We start from the raw sequence: 19,925 nt of genomic DNA on the forward strand, positions 1-19,925 counted from the left end.
AGCAGAGGTAGCCAAGGAGTTGGGACCAAAGTTCTAATCGGTTAGGATAGGATGGATTTACCAATTTAAAAAAAAAAAAAAAAAAAAAAAGAGGTTTTGGATAATTTTACGCTTTATCTTACCAGTGGATTGGTATTGAGCATTGGGAATTAGTCTTGGCCGAATCAATCAGATCCAGGCAACCCTAACCAATCCGAATTTAAAGTTATGGTTGGGACTCATTGTCATAAAAAAAGAAAGATCAACCTAATGCACAAAGTTCCTGATTGTAAGCTCTAGGAGGGGTAAATGTACGTAGCCTTAGGAGTCGTTTGACAACACTTTTTTTCCTGGAGAGTGTTCTTTTACGGAAGTGTTCATTTTTTATTCGTTGCTGTAAGAACACTCTGATGGAATAGAAACAACGTTTGGTAAAATTGTTCCAAAAATGTCTTTAGAGCAAGAAAAGAATAGAATTAGTGTTTGGGGGATGTTTTATAAAAACTCACTTCTTACAATAAAATCAATAAGTGCACGCAAACCATTATGATGAAATTTAACTTAAATAAGGAAGTAGTTTTTAATGAAATGGTCTTTTAAAATACCATTACACTTAAAAAGGATAGAGGAAATATTGAGGGATGGTCTGTTAGTTTGGTCGGCAGCTTGTATTTACAAAATCCTCATTGTCACCTTTACCAAATCAAAGGGTTGTTTTGATAAAGTATTATCAATGTTCAGATTTAAGATTTCAGACACAACAGGGATAAAAATGGTGCTCTGCGAAACATTTTATTTTCTAAGTCAGAAACATGTGAAGATGAAAGTTCTCTGATATCATTAAATCCATGGAACAAAGAATTCAACAGATAAGATGAAGAAAGAAAGTAAGCAATCGTAAATTCGAAGTCTGAAACTGGGAACGAAAAAGAAATTAAGACAGGAAATATGCACCAATTGAATCTTTCAACAACAATGATGTATTAGATAGACACACAACAGGATTGTTAACCAGGGCTGAAAGTTTAGTCTTGTTTCCTCATGCACATAGGGATCTTATATTAACCTCATTACCCCAAAACCTAAAACTTCTGTTTGTGAAATCTGCAAATTGTTCACAGCATATCTCTCTGTTTCTTCACAAAGGGTGAATTTGTCTATATTTTCGCCTGACTTCTTACTTTAACTCTCTGATTTACCATCTTCATCATCTTCCATGCTTTAACCACCTGTGGTGGAGGTAATACCTCCAGCAGTACCCAACAATTAAAGGGGCCCTTGTGGAGACCCAGACTGCGAAGTGCTGGGCTTCGTGGGACTGTCCTCTCAAGACTCCATTTCCATTTCCGACCAACGCATAACCCAACAACTCCCCCATCCGATTTCCATCCTCGATCTCTTCTTCCTCCTTCCATGAAGTCTTCCTCCTCCACCTCCACCTCCACCCCCACCCCTCACTTCAACCACGATTTCTTCCTCAGCTTCAGAGGCGAAGACACTCGCCACAACTTTATCGACCAAATCAACAAAGCCCTAATCGCAAAAGGCATCCGCACTTTCAGAGAGGATGAAAATCTTGGAATGCAGAGACAAGAACAAAGCTATGAGAAGCATTTTGAGAATCAGCGTTTTGCAAAAGAAATGGAGAGGGTGCAGATTCGGCTAGCGTTCACCAGGAAGGGGTGTAAGCTTCGTTCAAGTTGAGAAGGGAAGGAGACAAGTTTTTTTTATCGGGAATGAAATGAGAATAGGGTTTGCCCTTGTTCTTTCAACTTGTCAAGAGAACAAACAAAACATCAGTTTTTTTGTGTTTTGCAATCTATTGTAAATTTATTCTTTTTCAGTGGTTCATTATGTGAGAACACAAAAATGAACCGGACGTGTCAAATGTATTTCTATTCTATTTGCATTCCCATAGAATAGAAGAACACCAGAAGCATTCTCGCAGAGTGTTATCAAACGGCACCTTACCCCTTATTTTGTTGGGGAAGCTATTTCTAAATAATGAATGTATGACCAAATTAAATAAATAGTATAAAATATTTTAGGAGGAAAAGTATTTATATTCAGGTGATCCAGTTGCATTTCCTATTGAAGGGGCTATAATTGTCTATCCAAGCTAGATGATATTCCATCCGAAGAAGTTTACAACCCGAGTTTCAAGAAGGTAAATTGTTATAGTTGGTTGTCTAAAGGATGAAACTCAGCCATAAATCTTTCCAAAGACTATGTTTGGATGTCAAGAAAAGGAAAAAAAAATCAAAAAATTTCGAATTTGTGGAGAGAGAGATACATAAGAAAATAAGAAAATTTTAAAAAATATATATATTTTTTTCCATCCATACAGACTTATTCACAGTGGCCCGGCTGGCTTTGGCATTAAGTTTTGGTTGCACCATTTCAATATGAACATTTTCAAAACAGGTCTAGCTAACCCACTGTAGTGGTCCCACAAGCCCAAATTTTATGTGCTAAACAATTCTGGAGCAAAAGCCTCAACTCTCAAGCAGGAGTGTGGATCAGGTCCTCGTACGAGAATGATTCTCGTACGGTATTTGATTCAAATTTGAATTCCTTTGAAAATAAAAATCAATTAAAATATAAGAGAGATTAAATAGAGTCTAAGTGTGGATCAAACACCGTATGAGAATCATTCTCTTACGAGTACCTAATCGAAACTTGATTCTCGTACAAGTACCTAATCGTGACACCTCAAGAAAAATTAAATTTAGGTGAAATAAAATGGTATTCACTATCCATCATTATAGTTGAACATAGGGAGATTCTGAGCATGACGACCATGTTAGTATTTTCTGGATTGGTATTATTAGATAATACAAGTCGATACATTGGCTGCAATGTTACTACATCTATTTACACGTCTACGATAACTAATCCCATTTCTCCATGGAGTACTATAGAATCTTCACTACTCCCTTAATCCCATACATTGATAACTACATAATTAACTACATAACTCCTTTCCTGCAACTTCACCCATGATGTTTCTTTGCACATTGGCGAGAGGGTTAGGAGGTTGTCCTGAGTTGTTTCGTCTATTAATTACGTTCATCTTTACTTCATAAATGAACCAATTGGAATTTTATTTCTATTTATTCCTAGGGAGCAACTTTATAGCAAATTCCATAGTTCAGAAGGCCCTATTTCTTATGAGTAAGATGGTTTGACCTAATTCACTCTGTGGTTGATGGAATCATGTAATTCAACAACTCCGAGATATAGTTATTTTACCAACTATGTATTTCCTTAAATACTAGGACGTAATATGAAGCAAGGGACTTTGAATCCAATCGACGACTCTTTAAACTAAAGGTCGGCTTCCTCCATTAGTTAAGACCCCAAGCTTGAGCCGTTAAGCAATTATCCAAACATTTTTATTTCATAAAGTTGCAATAGGATTTCTCAGTACTCCTTTTCTTTAATTTCTATATATAGTTGATATTCCTACAGCAAGGATTAGGAGCGAGGAGCATTGGTTCTGCAACTAAATTAAGACATACATGAATAGACCTACGTAGTTAGCCCTATTCATATTGTGTGTATATCGGGTTTGTGGTTGCATCAGGCCGGGATTGGTCTAGGATGGAATGGGCTCCACATTACACTAGAGGCCCGTCTGTGAGGCCCAATTACTGGAAATTCCTTTGCTGGGATTCTGAGTCAACCTGAATGCGTAATCAAATCCAGTTTTCTGGGTCTATGGGCTTAACCAAAAAGTCCATCTATGTCCAGGACGTGGGCTTATAACACTTTTAACCCATATGTGTACACTAAATGTATGGTTAATTGATAATATATGTCTTTTGCTACTATTAAAAATGAATGGTAAGGCATTTATGGAAGCAAAAAATTAGATTTCATTACTTAAAGCCAGTAACCAACCAGACTCATAACCAGTCGAGGTAGTCGTCATATTTGGTCCAAAGAATGAAGCCCAGCCCAAGCCCAGACTCTGTTCTAAGGGCAGAACCTGGGCTGGGGGGCAAGTTATGGTTGGACCACTTTGACATGAACATTTTCGCAAACTCTCAACTTAATCCAGAACTCAGGTTAAACCCTAACCGGCTAATCCAGTGCAGTGGTCACACAAGCCCAAATCTTGTTGCGCCCATTTAAATACTCGATTGGCCCAGCCATGGCCACATTGTTCTACATGCTAAACAATTGGAGAGAAAATGCCTCAATTCTCAAGAAAAGACCAAATTAGGTGACTTATTATGGGGTACAAGCCTGCTAAGAAAAGACTCGACAATTCTAATACCTCGAAAGAGCAGATTTTTAGATTTTGGTGAAGGTCTAAGCTTTCTAGTAAATACATGAATCGAATTGAAAATATGAAAGTGACTTATCAATATGTCATTTTCAAAAGTTATTATTGTTTTTACATATTTTTAAAATACATATATAAAATGACAAGATTTATCATCATTGGAGGGGGGAAATTTTGTGTAACACTACTAGGGCAAAAAAGTAAGATTATAAATTATGGGTGAGTGGCAGCAGCGCTTAAGCGCCTACTTCATATAAACATCACATTTAATTTTGACCGTTGATATTTTTATAATTAATCCAAGCCGTCAATTGCCCCCCATACCTCTGTTAGGGCTTCCTACTTCTACATTTGGTTCCCAATTTTATTCGAAGCTGTTTCTTTTGCACCTCTCTTATTCGACCACCATTCATCTAAATTGTGTCACTGGTTTCCCAAGTGTACTCCCCCGTCTCAATCTTGATTGCAACATCACTTTCTTTTGGAGTAGAACTGTATTTGAGCATCTTTTGATCTTCTTCTCTGATGAAATTTTGGATCCAATCAATCGAGACCTTTGTTTGAGCCATAGTTAGCAAATTCGGATTCGGGAATTATTCGGGCGGAGAATTATTCGGAATAATTCGATTGATTAATTTAAGGATTCGGTCAAAAAAGCTCATTGGGTTTTTTTTTTTTTTTTTGTATTTTTTTTTTAAATACTGTTTAAGTGGACCGAATAATTCGGTTTATTCCGGTTCGGTCCAAATTATTCGCGTTTTATTTTCACTTTTGAAAAAATCGTGAATTTTATCGAATTTTATTTTTAATTCGGATTCGGTCAGAATTTTTGATAAAATTCGGTTCGGCCGAATAATTCGCGAATTATTCGGCCGAATTGATAACACTGGTTTGAGCAATCATGGAGATTAGGTCTGGGAGATTGTAGAACGGTTCTTGCAGAACTCGAAAAGTGGCTAGAGCTGAGAGGACAGTACCAGATGTTAATGGAACTTCCACCAGCATGCAAACACCAAAGGTGGTGACTGAAACTAACGTTGGTGATGCCCAGAAGAGAAAGCAAACAACGGAGCATATATACAGATATTGCTTCAACCAACTTCTCTCACTTTCTCTAAGTTTCATGAGCTTTCTCAGATAGGTGGTTTCCCAAGAATGCATCTTCAATACCTTCATGCTTTTCAAAACCTCGGAGGTAAATTTGATTCTCGAGTCCTTTGCTTCCATGATGTTGGAATGGAACCTTTTTTGCAATTTGGTTAATGGGGTGTTGCTAACCATCACCAAAATTGTGGTGAGGAGTCCTGCAATGGCCGGAACCATGCTGATGTTCCTATAGAGAATGACTAGTGCTAGAAGGAGCTGGACAGGGAGCAACCATACCCCATGAATGTAGCAGAAGAAGCCCTCAATCTTCTCAACATCCACATTGATGAGGTTTACAACTTTACCATTGCTTTGACCAACATGCTTGATTAAAAGAGATTTCCTATAGATTAAAAGATATTTTGGCACGAAGAAGAGCTGGGTTTGTTGTGGGTATTCTCTAATGTATAAGTAATAAGAAAGGAAAGAAGAAGTGAGGCAAGGAGGCAGGAAGAGAAAGTACCAGAGTCACCGGCAAGTCCTCTCTTGAAGAAGACGCGAGGCGAAGCTACAGTCGCTCTTCTCACGGCAAGAGAAGATGAGAGTATATTGACCAAAAACCCTGTTGGGAAGGTAAACTGGACTAACAAGTAATCGGTTGCAAAATAGGAATGGTCCAGATTATGTCAGATAAAATCAACTATTAAAACTGAATGTGGTGCTTATATGAAGCAAACGCTTAAGTGCTGCTACCTATAAGCCATAAATTATTTGACACTTGAAGGGTGTTAATAAGAAAATCCCCCATTAGAATTCAATCTATGCACTAGCTATAGAAGGCTAGAAGACTCTTGTTGTCAGTCCTCTACTCCAAAATTACATGGCCAATTAATGTTTAGATAAATGTCCTTTCGTCAACATCCCTTATTTCGAGGACTCACAAACACCAATTTCTAGTGAATAAATATTCAACAAAGATAGGGTCATTGCATCCTGAAATCCCCACACTCTATCAGATTCCTCAGTCCACAATTTTATTTTACTTCAAGAAAAAGAACTTTCTTTCCATGTGAAAAGACATCTCTGCCCCATGTTTTGTGGAAGAGATCAAGAGAGATAGACACAATAAGGGGCGATCATTCTCTGCAGTGATGGCTGAGAGCATTTGAGCATTTATCCCAAGATCCTCTTAGCCACCCGATGCTCACTGCGCAGCCACAGTGATTGCAAAGGATTTTCATGCCACAATAAGGGTTAATAGAGAATGACCACTTTCCTTTAAGGCTGTGCTTGGTAGCCAAGAGAAGAAAATAATTTAAAGAACAAAAATAAGTACAAAAGTGTACTATTTTCTTGATTTAAGAAATTCTCATTGTATTTGGTATGTCCTGAACCAAGGGAAGATTCTTGGTAGTCAAATATACATAATATTTTTTTATTTTCTTATCATTTTTTTTTTCTCTATTCTTTTCATTTATTTTCTTTTCTTCCTTGGCTAATAAACATAGCCTTACTTCATTTCACTTCACTTCTAAAGAAATGAAACCTTGGAAGTGTTAACAATAATTTGGGGGAAAAAAACCTAGAAGGTAGTGTAGCCTCTACATCTAGACACAAGAGGAGGGGAAATGATCGCCTTTCCCCCCTAAAAAACTGAAATTTTACAGTTTTTGATGCTTCTGCATGTCCTCCCATTGATCTCAATGCTGACGCATGAACTTATTTCCTTTTAGGGAACCCTCTCCCTAATCTACGCAGTTAGATTTGGTCAAAATTAATTGACAATTGGAATACAATCAATTCTCCAATTAGTGGCTGTACTCATTTCGGATTTTTTTTTTTTTTTAAGAGCTTTAAAAGAAAGTGTTTGGTCCCCTGCCACTTTCCAAGTTACTTCACTTTTTATGATGAAATGTTGATCTTTTCAATTTTTCGTGTTCTGTAAGCCTTCCGGTCTACCCTAATCCACCTTTTCGCGTTAACACAAACGCGTTAAAGATAATAATCGGACAACATTTTTGAATTTTGGACCTCTTTTTATCATATCTCCACCACTGAGTTAAGGGTTTCTGTTAATTTAAACTCCACCTTCACTTGACTTGGTGGAAAAGAAAAGAGTCAGGCCATGGATTTTTCTGTAGTTTAATTATAACATGTTGGATAATGATCGGTACATGATAGGAATTCATCTTTCTTCTTCTATATATATATATATATATATATAATAGAATAGAATAGACAGAAAAAACACAGCAGAGCTAAGTTAAGCTGAGTGAATAAATCAAAGAGTAGAGGAAGAGGTTGTTGCAATGGAAGGTCGACGAAGCTCCTATGCGATTCTGACCATGTTGGTATTTGGGTTGGTAATATTATTAGATAATAGTGGTCATCATCATCGACCCATGATTGTCTTTGTTACTGCATCAGATGATGACTCGGTTGCAGGTTTGGAGTCACCCAACTCTGTCGTTCCAGAGCTTGATTTGCTTGAAGCTGCTTCCAATCGACCACGGATCTTGTCGGTACGACTATCTTAATAATAATAATAATAATAATAATAATAATAATAATAATAATGAAAATATTATTATTATTTCAAGAATGATTCTTGATGGAGAGGTATGTTAGTGGGTCGAACATTGAACTTAACGGCTCAATGTATTCTTCTTTTCTTTTGACAAGTAACTCAATAGATTCACAATGAAGATTTAGAAGAAAACTGTCTAAAATTATTATATTGATTTGTGGGGTAGGTAGGAAGAAGCAGGGTTCAAGTTAGAGGTGAAATAATTAGGTTTATGAAAGATGAACTACTGTGAAACGAAAGTATTTGCAATCTTACTGTTTAATTAAAACAAAACATTGTGATGGTCCTACATTGTTTTATGCTTGTGCATTAAACCATTATTCACATATAACTCTGGCTCAAGTTATGGGTTGTTTATCTAGTTTTCAATGCGGGATTATGTGTTGTTTTATCTAGTTTTCAATGCGGAGTTGTGTGTTCGAATTGTTACTTTCATGCTTAGTGAGGCTATCAATAATTCGTTATCTCATTTTTATTTCTTTCATGAAAGTAGGTTGGATGATGGATTATTTTGGTGTTAGACGATATGATACGTCAAGTAAATAGTCGATACCTTATTATCGTCTATTTTTATAACTTATAAGTATGTGGCTGATTTGTAGTGGTACGTCAGATTGACAACCGACACTTATTATGATTAGTCATAAGTCATAACTCATAAATCTGATGATGTTGGTTTGGTAGCTAGAGGGAGAACGAATGAAAGGGGTTCAGATGGTGATAAAAAGAAGGCTAGATCAAAATCTAAGCATAAGAATTTAACCTGCAATTACTGTAAGAAAAATGGGCATATTAAATCTGAATGCTATAAGCTTTTAAATAAGTAGAAGGCAGGTGGTGGTGCTCAAAATCAACAGAAAATAGATGATTCTGCAGAAGCTAGTATTGCTGAAGATGAGAGTGAGTTTGATATGCTTTTGGTGACTGATGATGAAGTTAGATCACAGGATGAATGGATTCTTAACTCTGGTTGTTCCTACCATATGTGTCCCAATCGTGAATGGTTCTCCACATACGAATCAATTCGAGGTGGAGTTGTGTTGATGAAAAATAATGCTTCTTGTAAGACTATTGGAATGAGAATGATCAATATCAAGATGTATGATGCCATTGTCAGAACCTTGTCTAATGTCAGGCATGTCCCTGATTTGAAGAAGAATCTCATCAGTTTAGGCACTCTTGATTCAAATGGGTACCAGTATACAGCTGAAGGTGGAGTCATGAAAATCAGCAAGGGTGTTCTTTTATTGATGAAAGGAATCAAGGTTGGCAGTTTGTATGTGTTGTAGGGTACTACAGTCATTAGGTCTGTTGCAGCAATTTCATCATCTATATCTGAATCAGATGTTACAAATTTATGGCACATGAGGTTAAGTCATATGAGTGACAGAGGGATGGCATAATTAAGTAAAAAGGGCTTGTTGTGTGGTCAGAGTACAGGAACAACGGAGTTCTGTGAGCATTGTGTGTTTGGCAAGCAGAAAAGAATTAGTTTCAGTACTGCTATTCACAGGACCAAGGGAACTTTGGAGTACATTCATTCAGACCTATGAGGGCCCTCCAGGGTAGCTTCAAAGGGGGCTGGTGCAAGATACTTGCTTACTTTCGTTGATGATTTCTCTAGGAAGGTTTGGGTCTATTTATTGAAGCACAAAAATGAAGTATTTGTCACTTTCAAACAGTGGAAGAATTTTATTGAGAAGCAGACCGGGAAACAAATTAAAAGATTGAGAACCGATAATGGCCTAGAGTTTTGTGAAGGTGGCTTTAATAAGTTCTGCAAAAATGAAGGTATTACAAGACACCATACAGTTGTTAAAACACCCCATCAGAATGGAGTGGCAGAGCGTATGAATAGAACCTTGTTAGAAAAGGCGAGGTGTATGTTATCAAATATAGGATTGGGCAAGGAGTTCCGGGCAGATACAGCTAACACAGCAACCTTGTTGGTGAATCGATCTCCTTACACAGCTATTGAGTGCAGGACTCCAGAAGAAGTTTGGTCAGGTAAACCTGCAAACTACTCAAATTTAAAAGTATTTGGATGTCCTGCTTATGCACATGTAAATGAAGGGAAGTTGGAACCTAGGGCTAAGAAATGCATTTTTCTTGGGTATGGATCTGGAGTGAAAGGATACAGGTTGTGTTGTCCTAATCCAAAGTCTCCAAAATTTCTTATTAACAGAGATGTTACTTTTGATGAATCTGCTATGTTGCATCCTAGGAAAGAAGCTCCTATTCATTGTGATGAAGGTTAAGAAAAATCTAGAGAGAAGGTGGAGTTTGAAATTGGTGGTTCATCTTCAAACAAAGCACAATCTACTTTAGTCCAGGTGCCTACTTTTACTGAAGGAGATGATGCTCAAGAGAATCAAGAAGAAGAGCGGTACAGCATTGCCAAGGATAGACCAAGGAGGAATATTAGACAATCACAAAAGTATGGTCATGCTGAATTTGTTGCTTATGCATTGTCTGTTGCAGATACAATTGAAAATAGTGAGCCTGCAACATATTCTGAAGCTGTTGCTTCAATTGATTCTACAAAATGGTTGATTTCCATGAATGAGGAGATAGAATCTCTTCATAAAAATCAGACTTGGGAGCTTGTGAAACAGAAAACAAGGAAGAAAATTATTGGTTGCAAATCGGTCTTCAAAAAGAAGGAATCTGCCTCAGGTGTTGAAGATGTTAGGTACAAGGCACGTTTGGTTGCAAAGGGCTACAGTCAGGTATAAGGAATTGATTTTAATGATGTTTTCTCACCTGTTGTTAAGTATAGTTCTATTTGTGTCCTACTTGCTTTAGTTGCTATGCATGATTTGGAATTGGAGCAACTTGATGTGAAAACAATATTCTAGCATGATGAACTAGAAAAACAGATTTATATGCATAAACCTGAAGGGTTTGTTATTGAAGGTAAGGAGGACCATGTATGCTAGTTGAAGAATTTCCTATATGGTTTGAAACAGTTTCCTAGACAGTGGTATAAAAGGTTTGATTCAGTTATGGCTAGTTTTGGATACTCCAGATGTCAATATGACTGTTGTGTTTATTTCAGAAAGCTCTCTGATGGGTCATTCATATATTTGTTGTTTTATGTTGATGATATGTTGATTACAGCAAAAGATATGAATGAGATCAATAGGTTGAAGGAATAATTAAGTTCTGAATTTGAGATGAAAGATTTGGGGGCAGCAAGGAAAATCCTTGGTATGAAGATCAAGAGGGATAAAAAAGCAGGGAAGCTGTGGCTATCTCAACAAAAGTACACTGAGAATGTATTGAATCGTTTTGACATGAAAGATGCCAAACCTGTAACTACTCCTTTTGCATCTCATTTTAGACTTTCAACTACTCTATTACCTAAGATAGATGAAGAGGTGGAGTACATGTCACGTGTTCCATATTCTAGTGCAGTTGGTTCCATTATGTATGCTATGGTTTGCACTCGTCCTGACATTTTATAAGTTGTCAGTGTGATGAGCAGATATTTGTCATGTCCATGTAAAGCTCATTGGGAAGCAGTGAAGTGGATACTTGGGAGAAATGGTGATAGTTTATCTGGTTATGTTGATTCAGATTATGCAGGTGATCTTGACAAGAGGAGATCACTCACAAGCTATGTATTTACTCTTGGAGGAAGTACGGTTAGTTGGAAAGCTACTTTACAGGCTACAGTTGCATTATTTACTACTGAAGCAGAGTATATGGTAGTGACTAAGGCAATTAAAGAAGCTATTTGGCTTAGAGGTTTGTTGGGATAACTCAGCATGGATCATGGGGTGACTGTTGTCCATTGTGATAGCCAAAGTACTGTTCACTTGACTACAGATCCAATGTATCATGAGAGGACAAAACACATTGATGTTCGGTATCATTTCATAAAAGAGATAATTGCTCAAGGTAATATTCAAGTGTTGAAGATTGGTATTGAAGACAATCCAACTGATATGTTGACTAAGCCTTTATGTATTGGTAAGTTCGAGCATTGCTTGAACTTACTTAGTGTTTGTCGTGTTTGAGTTCAGCCCTTTGGAGGGCTATTGGAGAAGATGAAGATATTAGCTATTTGTTTATCTGTTGGAGGAAAATTCAAGCTAATGTGGAGATTTGTTAAGTTTGTCTCGAATTCTTGACCCGTTTTGAAGATTGACCCTATCTGACATATTTTGGTGGTGACCCAAATGGAAAATTTTTTGAGATCTGTGATAGAAGTAGAGGGGTTGGGCCGATAGGCCCAAGCCCGAAGCCAATCAATGATCTCGTATGGGGATGCAGGGGCATAGCCCCCGTGGTATGGTTCAACCGGATCGACCTTGGCTTGAATATATGATGTATCGTTGCTTGTTGAGAACGTCATTGTATTTTGGGGTTTTTCGAGCTAGGGTTTCAGGGCGAATTTTTCCTCGCCGCTGCTAGGGTGTAATTTCTCTTCTGCATAGTGAATCATCTTCTTCTTCACCAGAGGACGTAGCACATCACCCTGGTGTGTGAACCTCGTTAAATCTCTGTGTCGGACGTAGCACATCACCCTGGTGTGTGAACCTCGTTAAATCTCTGTGTCGTACGGATCTATTGTCTCTTTATTATTCGTGTTTCTTGGTGTTTGATCTTACACGGTGAATAACTCACTATCTTGTATAAGAGTCACAAGAGGCCACTCCACTTCAAGCCAATTGGTTTTAAGATGGAAGTCTTAACAGGGTGGATTCCATCTATGTGGATCAGTCCAGTATAAAAATGGTTCTCGTATAAGGACTTGATCCACGCTCTGAAATGCAGAGCAAAACCTATAACATATGCACAGCTCAAAATGGAGAGCATTCCAGTGCATCCACCCTCTGAAATGCAGAGCAAAACCAATAACATATGCACAGCTCGAAATGGAATGCATATGCATAGCTCAAAATGGAGAGCATTCCAGTGCATCCACCCTCTGAAATGCAAAGCAAAACCAATAACATATGCACAGCTCAAAATGGAGAGCATTCCAGTGCAGTGGTCCTTCTACAAGCCCAAATCTTGCTATGCCCATTTAAATTTAGGTGCTAAACAATTGGAGAGAAAAATGCCTCAACTCTCAAGCAGTGGCCAAATTAGGTGATAAGATCGATGCTGTAGTATTTTACTATACTAACTAAATTAGATCACTAATTGAGAGGTCCATCGTTACAAAATGAACATAGGGGGATTACTTCTTCAAAGCAATTTATGGAATCAAAAGAGTCCAAAACAATGTAATTGGTGTTAAGACCAATTTTTAATTCTTGCAAAGTCAAATCCAAGCCTGTTCTACTTATGAACAGATGCAGAGCCAATTCTAATTTTGGATCCAATCCCTTCTCTTGAGCTATACCTAACACTTCTGAAAATGTAGATATTCTTGGTCTTAATTAATAAGGTGAGATGGAGACCCTAATTTTTGGACCCTCGTGATTGAGTTTATGATTGTTAAAAATGCATAGCAATAGTCAAACGATAGAGGGGAGACAACCCTCATAAATAGGCGCGGTCACCAATTTGCAATCTAACTTGGGTGGGGTATATGACAATGATCCCAACCTATGATGGGAGATTTTCATTAGTTAATATATATATATATATATATAACCAAATTATTCATACAATTTAGACAGACACGAGATAGATCTTTCAAAGAATAAAGGTTTTTTCGAATAAGTTAATTCATTGGGTACCCTACAGATCCATTCTTTTTTCTATTCAAAGATCAGCCCTTTGTCTCTGTGTTTTCACGTACAAAGAAAAAAAAAATTGTATTTAAACAAAAAAAATCCATTCCAGTAAGTAATTTGTGAATTAATCGGAGAATAAAACAAGTATGATCTTACCTACTACCAACTATCTTATTCACACCGCCTTATTTGAATTTTTGAGATAGTTAGTCCAATCTCCAGTACCGTTGATTTATTAATGATTTCAGTTTACTATCCACCTCGACTTGCTTCGTAGAAAAGAAACGCGTAAAGCCGTGGAATTTTTTGCAGTGTAATTATATTATAATATGGTGGATACTTCTTGGCACTTTACAGGGATTCTTCTTGTCCCTCTTCTTTTCTTCCTGTTCTATATATATATATAATGGAGAGAGAACAGAGCAGAGCTAACTTAGTTACTCAAAAGACTACTCAAGAGGAGCTGCAATGGAAGGACTACGAAGAAGTTCCTATGTGATTCTTATGATGATGCTGGTATTGGTCTATGTTACGGCATCAGATGATGACTCGGTTGCAGGTTTGGACTCGCAAAACAGAGTCATCCCGGAGTTTGATTTGGTTGAAGCTGCAGCTTCCAATCGTTTCAATTACCAAGTTAAGATAAACCCAGGTGGCCCACGACGGATCTTATGGGTACGAACACCCAGGGTAGAGAGCCCTACGCATAATCGGGCGAGTGCCCAGACAGCCCCGGTGCCTCCTAATGGGCAATAGGTGAGTGCCCTGGAAGCCCTGCTTCCTCCTGATCGATCATCAAGAACTCTCAGCCACCCCAATCAGAAACCGCTTTATATATAAATGTCATCTCCACAGATATGAGACAATGATCTCAAGGTAGTGATCATGATGGCAAACAACCTAGAAGATAATGTTTTCCTCCGTTCTTTTAGAAAGTTGTATTAGGATTCATATATGATATATTTCTTGATTAGTTGATGATATTCCTACAGCAGAGGTAGCCAAGGAGTTGGGACCAAAGTTCTGATCGGTTAGGATAGGATGGATTTACCAGTCTTGGCCGAATCAATCAGATCCAGGCAACCCTAACTAATCCGAATTTAAAGTTATGGTTGGGACTCATTGTCATAAAAAAAGAAAGATCAACCTAATGCACAAAGGTCCTGATCGTAAGTTCTAGGAGGGGCAAATGTACATAGTCTTAGGAGCCGTTTGACAACACTTCTGTTCCTAGAGAGTGTTCTTTTACGGTAGTGTTCGTTTTCGATTCCTTGCTGTAAGAACACTCTGATGGAATAGAAACAACGTTTGGTAAAATTGTTCCAAAAATGTCTTTAGAGCAAGAAAAGAACAGAATTAGTGTTTGGGGGATATTTTATAAAAACTCACTTCTTACAATAAACCATTATGATGAAATTTAACTTAAATAAGGAAGTACTTTTTAATGAAATGGTCTTTTAAAATACCATTACACTAAAAAAGGATAGAGGAAATATTGAGGGATGGTCTCTTCGTCTGGTTGGCAGCTTGTATTTACAAAATCCTCATTGTCACCTTTACAAAATCCTCATTGTCACCTTTACCAAATCAAAGGGTTGTTTTGATAAAGTATTATCAATGTTCAGATTTAAGATTTCAGACACAAATAGGGATAAAAATGGTGCTCTGCGTAACATTTTATTTTCTAAGTCAGAAACATGTGAAGATGAAAGTTCTCTGATATCATTAAATCCATGGAACAAAGAATTCAACAGATAAGATGAAGAAAGAAAGTAAGCAATCGTAAATTCGAAGTCTGAAACTGGGAACGAAAAAGAGATTAAGACCGGAAATATGCACCAATTGAATCTTTCAACAACAATGATGTATTAGATAGACACACAACAGGATTGTTAACAAGGGCTGAAAGTTTAGTCTTGTTTCCTCATGCACATAGGGATCTTGTATTAACCTCATTACCCCAAAACCTAAAACTTATGTTTGTGAAATCTGCAAATTGTTCACAGCATATCTCTCTGTTTCTTCACAAAGGGTCCTTCAATTTGTATGATTTAATACACTTGATTTCATTTTTTTTAATTCTAAACTCCCCATGAACAGTATCAATCTGCAATATTCATGGTGAATTTGTCTATATTTTCGCCTGACTTCTTACTTTAACTCTCTGATTTACCATCTTCATCATCTTCCATGCTTTAACCACCTGTGGTGGAGGTAATACCTCCAGCAGTACCCAACAATTGAAGGGGCCCTTGTGGAGACCCAGACTGCGAAGTGCTGGGCTTCGTGGGACTGTCCTCTCAAGACTCCATTTCCATTTCCGACCAACGCATAACCCAACAACTCCCCCATCCGATTTCCATCCTCGATCTCTTCTTCCTCCTTCCATGGCGTCTTCCTCCTCCACCTCCACCTCCACCCCCACCCCTCACTTCAACCACGATTTCTTCCTCAGCTTCAGAGGCGAAGACACTCGCCACAACTTTATCGACCAAATCAACAAAGCCCTAATCGCAAAAGGCATCCGCACTTTCAGAGAGGATGAAAATCATGGAATGCAGAGACAAGAACAGAGCTATGAGAAGCATTTTGAGAATCAGCGTTTTGCAAAAGAAATGGAGAGGGTGCAGATTCGGCTAGCGTTCACCAGGAAGGGGTGTAAGCTTTGTTCGAGTTGAGAAGGGGAGGAGACAAGTTTTTTTTATCGGGAATGAAATGAGAATAGGGTTTGCCCTTGTTCTTTCAACTTGTCAAGAGAACAAACAAAACATCAGTTTTTTTGTGTTTTTGCAATCTATTCTAAATTTATTCTTTTTCAGTGGTTCATTATGTGGGAACACAAAAATGAATCGGACGTGCCAAACGTATTTCTATTCTATTTGCATTCCCATAGAATAGAAGAACACCAGAAACATTCTCGCAGAGTGTTATCAAACGGCACCTTACCTCTTATTTTGTTGGAGAAGCTATTTCTAAATAATGAATGGATGACCAAATTAAATAAATAGTATAAAATATTTTAGGAGGAAAAGTATTTATATTCAGGTGATCCAGTTGCATTTCCTATTGAAGCGGCTATAATAGTCTATCCAAGCTAGATGATATTCCGTCCGAAGAAGTTTACAACCCGAGTTTCGAGAAGGTAAATTGTTATAGTTGGTTGTCTAAAGGATGAAACTCAGCCATAAATCTTTCTAAAGACTATGTTTGGATGTCAAGAAAAGGAAAAAAAAATCAAAAAATTTTGAATTTGTGGAGAGAGAGATACATAAGAAAATAAGAAAATTTAAAAATATATATATATTTTTTTCCATCCATACAGACTTATTCACAGTGGCCCGGCTGGCTTTGGCATTAAGTTTTGGTTGCACCATTTCAATATGAACAGTTTCAAAACAGGTCTAGCTAACCCACTGTAGTGGTCCCACAAGCCCAAATTTTATGTGCTAAACAATTCTGGAGCAAAAGCCTCAACTCTCAAGTAGGAGTGTGGATCAGGTCCTCGTACGAGAATGATTCTCGTACGGTATTTGATTCACATTTGAATTCCTTTGAAAATAAAAATCAATTAAAAGATGAGAGAGATTAAATAGAGTCTAAGTGTGGATCAAACACCGTATGAGAATCATTCTCTTACGAGTACCTAATCAAAGCTTGATTCTCGTACAAGTACCTAATCGTGACACCTCAAGAAAAATCAAATTTAGGTGAAATAAAATGGTATTCACTATCCATCATTATAGTTGACCATAGGGAGATTCTGAGCATGACGACCATGTTAGTATTTTCTGGATTGGTATTATTAGATAATACAAGTCGATACATTGGCTGCAATGTTACTACATCTATTTACACGTCTACGATAAGTAATCCCATTTCTCCATGGAGTACTATAGAATCTTCACTACTCCCTTAATCCCATACATTGATAACTACATAACTCCTTTCCTGCAACTTCACCCATGATGTTTCTTTGCACATTGGCGAGAGGGTTAGGAGGTTGTCCTGAGTTGTTTCGTCTATTAATTACGTTCATCTTTACTTCATAAATGAACCAATTGGAATTTCATTTCTATTTATTCCTAGGGAGCAACTTTATAGCAGATTCCATAGTTCAGAAGGCCCTATTTCTTATGAGTAAGATGGTTTGACCTAATTCACTTTGTGGTTGATGGAATCATGTAATTCAACAACTCCGAGATATAGTTATTTTACCAATTATGTATTTCCTTAAATACTAGGATGTAATATGAAGCAAGGGACTTTGAATCCAATCGACGACTCTTTAAACTAAAGGTCGGCTTCCTCCATTAGTTAAGACCCCAAGCTTGAGCCGTTAAGCAATTATCCAAACATTTTTATTTCATAAAGTTGCAATAGGATTTCTCAGTACTCCTTTTCTTTAATTTCTATATATAGTTGATATTCCTACAGCAAGGATTAGGAGAGAGGAGCATTGGTTCTGCAACTAAATTAAGACATACATGAATAGACCTACGTAGTTAGCCCTATTCATATTGTGTGTATATCGGGTTTGTGGTTGCTTCAGGCCGGGATTGGTCTAGGATGCAATGGGCTCCACATTACATAGAGGCCTGTCTGTGAGGCCCAATTACTGGAAATTCCTTTGCTGGGATTCTGAGGTAACCTGAATGCGTAATCAAATCCAGTTTTCTGGGTCTATGGGCTTAACCAAAAAGTCCATCTATGTCCAGGACGTGGGCTTAGAACACTTTTAACCCATATGTGTACACTAAATGTATGGTTAATTGATAATATATGTCTTTTGCTACTATTAAAAATGAATGGTAAGGCATTTATGGAAGCAAAAAATTAGATTTCGTTACTCAACGCCAGTAACCAACCAGACTCATAACGAGTCGAGGTAGTCGTCATATTTCGTCCAAAGAATGAAGCCCAGCCCAAGCCCAGACTCTGTTCTAAGGGCGGAACCTGGGCTGGGGGGTAAGTTATGGTTGGACCACTTTGACATGAACATTTTCGCAAACTCTCAACTTAATCCAGAACTCAGGTTAAACCCTAACCGGCTAATCCAGTGCAGTGGTCACACAAGCCCAAATCTTGTTGCGCCCATTTAAATACTCGATTGGCCCAGCCATGGCCACATTGTTCCACATGCTAAACAATTGGAGAGAAAATGCCTCAACTCTCAAGAAAAGACCAAATTAGGTGACTTATTATGGGGTACAAGCCTGCTAAGAAAAGACTCTACAATTCTAATACCCCGAAAGAGCAGATTTTTAGATTTTGGCGAAGGTCTAAGCTTTCTAGTAAATACATGAATCGAATTGAAAGTATGAAAGTGACTTATCAATTTGTCATTTTCAAAAGTTATTATTGTCTTTACATATTTTTAAAATACATATATAAAATGACAAGATTTATCATCATTGGAGGGGGGAAATTTTGTGTAACACTACTAGGGCAAAAAAGTAAGATTATAAATTATGAGTGAGTGGCAGCAGCGCTTAAGCGCCTACTTCATATAAACATCACATTTAATTTTGACCGTTGATAGTTTTATAATTAATCCAAGCCGTCGATTGCCCCCCATACCTCTTTTAGGGCTTCCTACTTCTACATCCGGTTCCCAATTTTATACGAAGTTGTTTCTTTTACACCTCTCTTATTGGACCACCATTCATCTAAATTGTGTCACTGGTTTCCCAAGTATACTCCCCCGTCTCAATCTTGATTGCAACATCACTTTCTTTTGGAGTAGAACTGCATTTGGGCATCTTTTGATCTTCTTCTCTCATGAAATTTTGGATCCAATCAATCGAGACCTTTGTTTGAGCAATCATGGAGATTAGGTCTGGAAGATTGTAGAACGGTTCTTGCAGAACTCGGAAAGTGGCTAGAGCTGAGATGACAGTACCAGATGTTAATGGAGCTTCCACCAGCATGCAAACACCAAAGGTGGTGACTGAAACTAATGTTGGTGATGCCCAGAAGAGAAAGCAAACAACGGAGCATATATATAGATATTGCTTCAACCAACTTCTCTCACTTTCTCTAAGTTTCATGAGCTTTCTCAGATAGGTGGTTTCCCAAGAATGCATCTTCAATACCTTCATGCTTTTCAAAACCTCGGAGGTAAATTTGATTCTCGAGTTCTTTGCTTCCATGATGTTGGAATGGAACCTTTTTTGCAATTTGGTTAATGGGGTGTTGCTAACCATCATCAAACTTGTGGTGAGGAGTCCTGCAATGGCTGGAACCATGCTGATGTTCCTATAGAGAATGACTAGTGCTAGAAGGAGCTGGA

The sequence above is a fragment of the Macadamia integrifolia genome, chromosome 10 (assembly GCF_013358625.1).
Source record: "Macadamia integrifolia cultivar HAES 741 chromosome 10, SCU_Mint_v3, whole genome shotgun sequence".
Lineage (NCBI taxonomy): Eukaryota > Viridiplantae > Streptophyta > Magnoliopsida > Proteales > Proteaceae > Macadamia > Macadamia integrifolia.